This window comes from Scyliorhinus torazame, chromosome 16 (genome assembly GCF_047496885.1).
Source record: "Scyliorhinus torazame isolate Kashiwa2021f chromosome 16, sScyTor2.1, whole genome shotgun sequence".
In the NCBI taxonomy this organism is placed as follows: Eukaryota; Metazoa; Chordata; class Chondrichthyes; order Carcharhiniformes; family Scyliorhinidae; genus Scyliorhinus; species Scyliorhinus torazame.
Genome location: NC_092722.1, coordinates 182,444,735 through 182,450,734, shown reverse-complemented (window position 1 = coordinate 182,450,734; position 6,000 = coordinate 182,444,735).

Sequence of the window (6,000 nt, the reverse complement as noted above, 5' to 3'; positions counted from 1 at the left end):
AAACAATGCATTCTCTCAGACGCCTTCACCAAGGATCCATTTCCAGGATTTCACTCTCTCCTTTCAGCATTGCACTGCCCTGGATTGCCAAATGCAGTCAAGGTTCCACACAATCTCTCAGGTACCCAGCCATGCCAATAGAACACCACTGCTTCACAGGCTGTGTTAAGGTGTCACCAAACTTAGGGTTACTTCAGATGTCTGGTTTCTCACTCGCCAAATTCTCCAGGTCTGCATCTTGTAGTTCTGTCTTTAACTGAGAGCCTCTCTCCGCCCTCTCTTTCTTTTCAGCGACCAGTACCTTATTCCGGTTCCAGAACTTTGTCCCTTTCATTTCAGTACACCTGGGACTTCTCTTTTCACTGCCCAGTTTCTACAACTATCTGTTCTTTAGCTTGCTTCCTGCTGCTTACTCCATTGCTCTGCCTCTCTGCTGGCACTTTGTGCGAGAGCTACTTTCTCTTCAGGAACCTGATTCCATTAGAACTACAAGTGTTAATGTTTTTTCAGTGTGGGGCCCTGATTGGTAAACAACAGCATAGGCTGTTTATTTTCCTGTTGTAAACTCTTTAATTACACTGCAGGCACAGTTTGAAATGAAACCAAACCCCATAGACATACAGGCACCTTTGTTTAACATGAAGCTAACTAAAATCTTAATGCTTTCTCACACAGAAACACATTAAACTTACTTAAAGCTAAACCTTGTTTCTAATACCCACAAATACAGGTTTAGATGACTTAAAATGATCTCCGTTTCCTGACAAGGGCAATTCCGGATGGAGAACAAACACTGGCCTTGCCAGGGACACCCACATCCCCTAAAAGAATAAAGGAAAAATTAAACTACTTACACTGGATGGGGAGTCAAGGACTAGGGGCCATTGTCTAAAAATTAGAACTAGACTTCGCATGAACGAAATTATTAGCCACTTCTACAGTGCATGTTTGGAAATTTCTTACGCAAAATCTAATGTTTGATTGTTTATTAAATTTTAAACTCAAGTTGATGGATTTTTGTTATGGTGGGGGCGTGTGGGTCAACTCTGTCTTATGTTTTTTTTAAACAAACAATTTTATTGAGCTATTTTAGGCATATAGCAAAAGTGACATTGTACAGTACAAAAAAAAGAAGTCAAGACACAAATTAAACACAGAGCTACCCACGGCTCTGTTCACGCAAGGACCTGCCTCAATATCCCCCTACTCTACTCTACTCTACCCTAGCCCCCCCCCCCGACGCTTACTCCTCTGCGAAGAAGTCAATAAATGGCTGCCACCTTCGAGCGAACCCTAGTAGCGAACCTCTCAAGGCGAACTTGACTTTCTCTAGGCCAAGAAAGCTCGCCATGTCCGATAGCCATACCTCAGCCCTCGGGGGGCTTTGGGTCCCTCCATGCGAACAGTATTCGTCGCCGGGCTACCAGGGAAGCAAAGGCCAGAACGTCGGCCTCTCTCTCTCCCTGGGCTCCCGGGTCCTCTGAGAGCCCAAAGATTGCCACCTCAGGGCTCATTACCACCCCAGTTTTCAATACCCGGGACATGATATCTGTGATTCCCTGCCAAGACCCCCTGAGTTTAGGGCACGACCAGAACATGTGAACTCTGACTTATGTTATGACCAGTCCCCAGGCGAGGCTCCCCAGAATTGTTATTCTTGGTGAGGAGGGATGAACAGGCTCCCATTTTTAATAAAGGCAAAGGAAGTCTGACAAGTAAACAAAAGAAGATGTTTATTAATAAGAACAACTATTTACATGGGCTCGGTTATACCTCACCAGGTTCTCTCTCTGTGTCGGTCGTTTTTTGACTGTCTGACCTTTTATACAACATGGCTATCAGCTCCTTGGTTAGCGGGTGAGCTCATACTTCTTGAGCCACAATCGACCCCGCTGTGTGTCCCTTGCAGGAGATTACACCTTTCTTTATTAAAACCCCTCAGTTGGTCGCAACAAGATTAATTTTAAAAAGATCCCTTTCCTTGCAGATACATTTTCTCAGCCCAAACCATTTACGTTTCAAAAGGAGCCAATTTCAGCAGGCTTCCTTGAGTTAAAGAGTGAGATTATTAGCTACTCAATGCGAGAACAATGACAAAGCACAGGCAGATATCTTCACACAGATCAGAAATGAGTCCAAAAGTAAGTTAACAAAATATGCAAATTAGTCTTTGACTTGGCTGTGAGGGGTAGATGGTGGAACATTGCAGCCATTGCAATTCACAATTCCACAGTGCTGACTTCAGCAGGTGAATAGTCAGCTTCCAGATTCCAGAGTTCTGCAGTTTGGCTGAGAAACTGAGTTGCTTCATTTTCAGCTGTGGCGTTGTTGAATTGGCTTGCTTCAGCAATCGGAGGGAAAGTTACCTGCAAAATCTGTCAGGGGTCTCCTGTTACTTTTCCTCTTGTGTCACATGCTGGTATATCCAATACTAGCCGACACTGACCAGGTTTTGTAGCTGACTTTTATCCCAATCTTTGTACATTCCTGGAAGGATAAATTCCACAAATTAGTCTGGGACATTGCTGCTGAGATGATAATCAGCTCCCATTATCTCCACAGGGGATGCCCGTTAGTTTCTGTACGGCTTTTGTGCTTTTAATGTATCCTTACTGGAGACGGCTGTGATTCAATTATCTCTCTCTTAGTATCATCCACTGGCAATTCTGCCAGTAGTGGAATTTACATACTCAGCTGTTTTTGTCTTGTACATCCATTTTTATGACCATGAGTATTATTTAAAAGCGCTCAATATGTCCATTCTTAATTCAGGGCTTTTTCCATCATCATGGCATTTAACCATCTGGATCTGCATCTTTTGTGATGCATGTGTTGATTTCAGCATCAAGTAACAGATTGTGATTATAGAATTTAGATATGTGTAGCTATTAACAACCTCATATTGTCAATGCTGGTAGATGGCTGCACGGCAACATCCTGGGCTATGGCATTTGTCTTCCTGATGCTGATGGTAAAACCAAACTCTTTATAGGCACGAGAGAGTGTCCATTTGCTGCTGCAGGTATTACTCAGTATGTAAGGCAAGTGTGGCAATGTCAGCGAAGAGCTATTCTCTGATGTGGACTTAGTGCCACTTTGTCTTGGATCTCAGGCGAGTAAGGCTGAACAACTTTCTGTCAGTTCTGGTATGAGCTAGTCACCCTCCATAATGACATAAGCCGTCAGATTTTTGTCAACCAAAGTTATCGAGGGCTATGGGCCAAAGGTGGGTATGGAGAGTTTGGTCCTAGATCCACCAGGATCTCATTGAATGATGGGAGCGAAATAGCCAACTTCTGTTCCAAAGCCCCTCCCCTCCATTTACCCCCCTCCATTAAAACTGCTCAAAATCTACCTATTGACCAACCTTTTCGGTCACTGGTCCGTGTACTTTCTTGTCTTTGAATGGGCCTGTGAAGCATCAGGAACTGAACAAAGAACAAAGAAAAGTACAGCACAGGAACAGGCCCTTTGGCCCTCCAAGCCTGTGCCGACAATGCTGGCCGTCTAAACTAAAATCTTCTACACTTCCTGGGTCCGTATCCCTCTATTCCCATCCTATTCATGTATTTGTCAAGATGCCCCTTAACTGTCACTATCGTCCCTGCTTCCACCACCTCCTCCGGCAGCGAGTTCCAGGCACCCACTACCCTCTGTGTAAAAAACTTGCCTCATACATCTTCTCTCAATCGTACCCCTCGCACCTTAAACCTATGCCCCCTAGTAATTGACCCCTCTTCCCTGGGGAAAAGCCTCTGACTATCCACTCTGTCTATGCCCCTCATAATTTTGTAGACCTCTATCAGGTCGCCCCTCAACCTCCTTCGTTCCAGTGAGAACAAACCAAGTTTATTCAACCTCTCATCACAGCTAATGCCCTCCATACCAGGCAACATCCTGGTAAATCTCTTCTGCACCTCTCTAAAGCCTCCACATCCTTCTGGTAGTGTGGTGACCAGAATTGAATACTATACTCCAAGTGTGGCCGAACTAAGGTTCTATACAGCTGCAACATGACTTGCCAATTTTTATACTCAATGCCCCAGCCAATGAAGGCAAGCATGCCGTATGCCTTCTTGACTACCTTCTCCACCTGTGTTGCCCCTTTCAGTGACCTGTGGACCTGTACACCTAGATCTCTCTGACCTTCAATACTCTTGAGGGTTCTACCATTCACTGTATATTCCCAGCCTGTATTAGACCTTCCAAAATGGATTACCACACGGATTAAACTCCATCTGCCATCTCTCCGCCCAAGTCTCCAAACGATCTAAATCCTGCTGTATTCTCTGACAGTCCTCCTCGTTATCCACAATTCCACCAACCTTTGTGTCGTCTGCAAACTTACTAATCAGACCAGTTACATTTTCCTCCAAATCATTTATATATACTACGAACAGCAAAGGTCCCAGCACTGAACCCTGCGGAACACCACTAGTCACAGCCCTCCAATCAGAAAAGCACCCTTCCATTGCTACTCTCTTCCTTCTATGACCTAGCCAGTTCTGCATCCATCTTGTCTGCTCACCTCTGATCCCGTGTGACTACACCAGTCTGCCATGTGGGACCGTGTCAAAGGCCTTACTGAAGTCCATATAGACAACATCCACTGCCCTACCTGCATCAATCATCTTTGTGACCTCCTCGAAAAACTCTATCAAGTTAGTGAGACACGACCTCCCCGTCACAAAACCGTGCTGCCTCTCTCTAATACGTCCACTTGCTTCCAAATGGGAGTAGATCCTGTCTCAAAGTTCTCTCCAGTAATTTCCCTACCACTGACGTAAGGCTCACCAGCCTGTAGTTCCCTGGATTATCCTTGCAACCCTTCTTAAACAAAGGAACAACATTGGCTATTCTCCAGTCCTCCGGGGCATCACCTGAAGACAGTGAGGATCCAAAGATTTCTGTCAAGGCCTCAGCAATTTCCTCTCTTGCCTCCTTCAGTATTCTGGGGTAGATCCCATCAGGCCCTGGGGACTTATCTATCGTAATATTTTTCAAGACACCCAACACCTTGTCTTTTTGGATCTCAATGTGACCCAGGCTATCTACATACCCTTCTCCAGACTCAACATCCACCAATTCCTTCTCTTTGGTGAATATTGATGCAAAGTATTCATTTAGTACCTTGCCCATTTCCTCTGGTTCCACACATAGATTCCCTCCCCTGTCCTTCAGTGGGCCAACCCTTTCCCTGGCCACCCTCTTGCTTTTTATGTACGTGTAAAAAGCCTTGGGGTTTTCCTTAACCTTATTTACCAATTACTTTTTGTGACCCCTTTTAGCCCTCCTGACTCCTTGCTTAAGTTCCTTCCTACTTTCCTTAGATTCCACACAGGCTTTGTCTGTTCCCATAAGACCATAAGACATAGGAGCAGAATTAGGCCACTTGGCCCATTGAGTCTGCTCCGCCATTCAATCATGGCTGATATTTTCTCAGCCCCATTCTCCTGCCTTCTCCCCATAACCCCTGGTCCCCTTATTAATCATGAACCTATCTATCTCTGTCTTAAAGACACTCAGTGAATTGGCCTCCACAGCCTTCTGCGGCAAAGAGTTCCACAGATTCACCACCCTCTGGCTGAAGAAATTCCTCATCTGTTTTAAAGGATCGTCCCTTTAGTCTGAGATGGTGTGCTCTGGTTCTAGTTTTCCCTGCAAGTGGAAACATCCTCTCCACATCCACTCTATCCAGGCCTCGCAGTATCTTGTAAGTTTCAATAAGATCCCCTCTCATCCTTCAAAACTCCAACGAGTACAGACCCAGAGTCCTCAAACATTCCTCATACGACAAGTTCTTCATTCCAGGGATCATTCTTGTGAACCTCCTCTGGACCCTTTCCGAGGCCAGCACATCCTTCCTTAGATACGGGGCCCAAAACTGCTCACAATACTCCAAATGGGGTCTGACCGCCCTTATACAGCCTCAGAAATACATCCCTGCTCTTGTATTCTAGCCCTCTTGAAATGAATTCTCAGCCTTCTAGCCCTAACAAA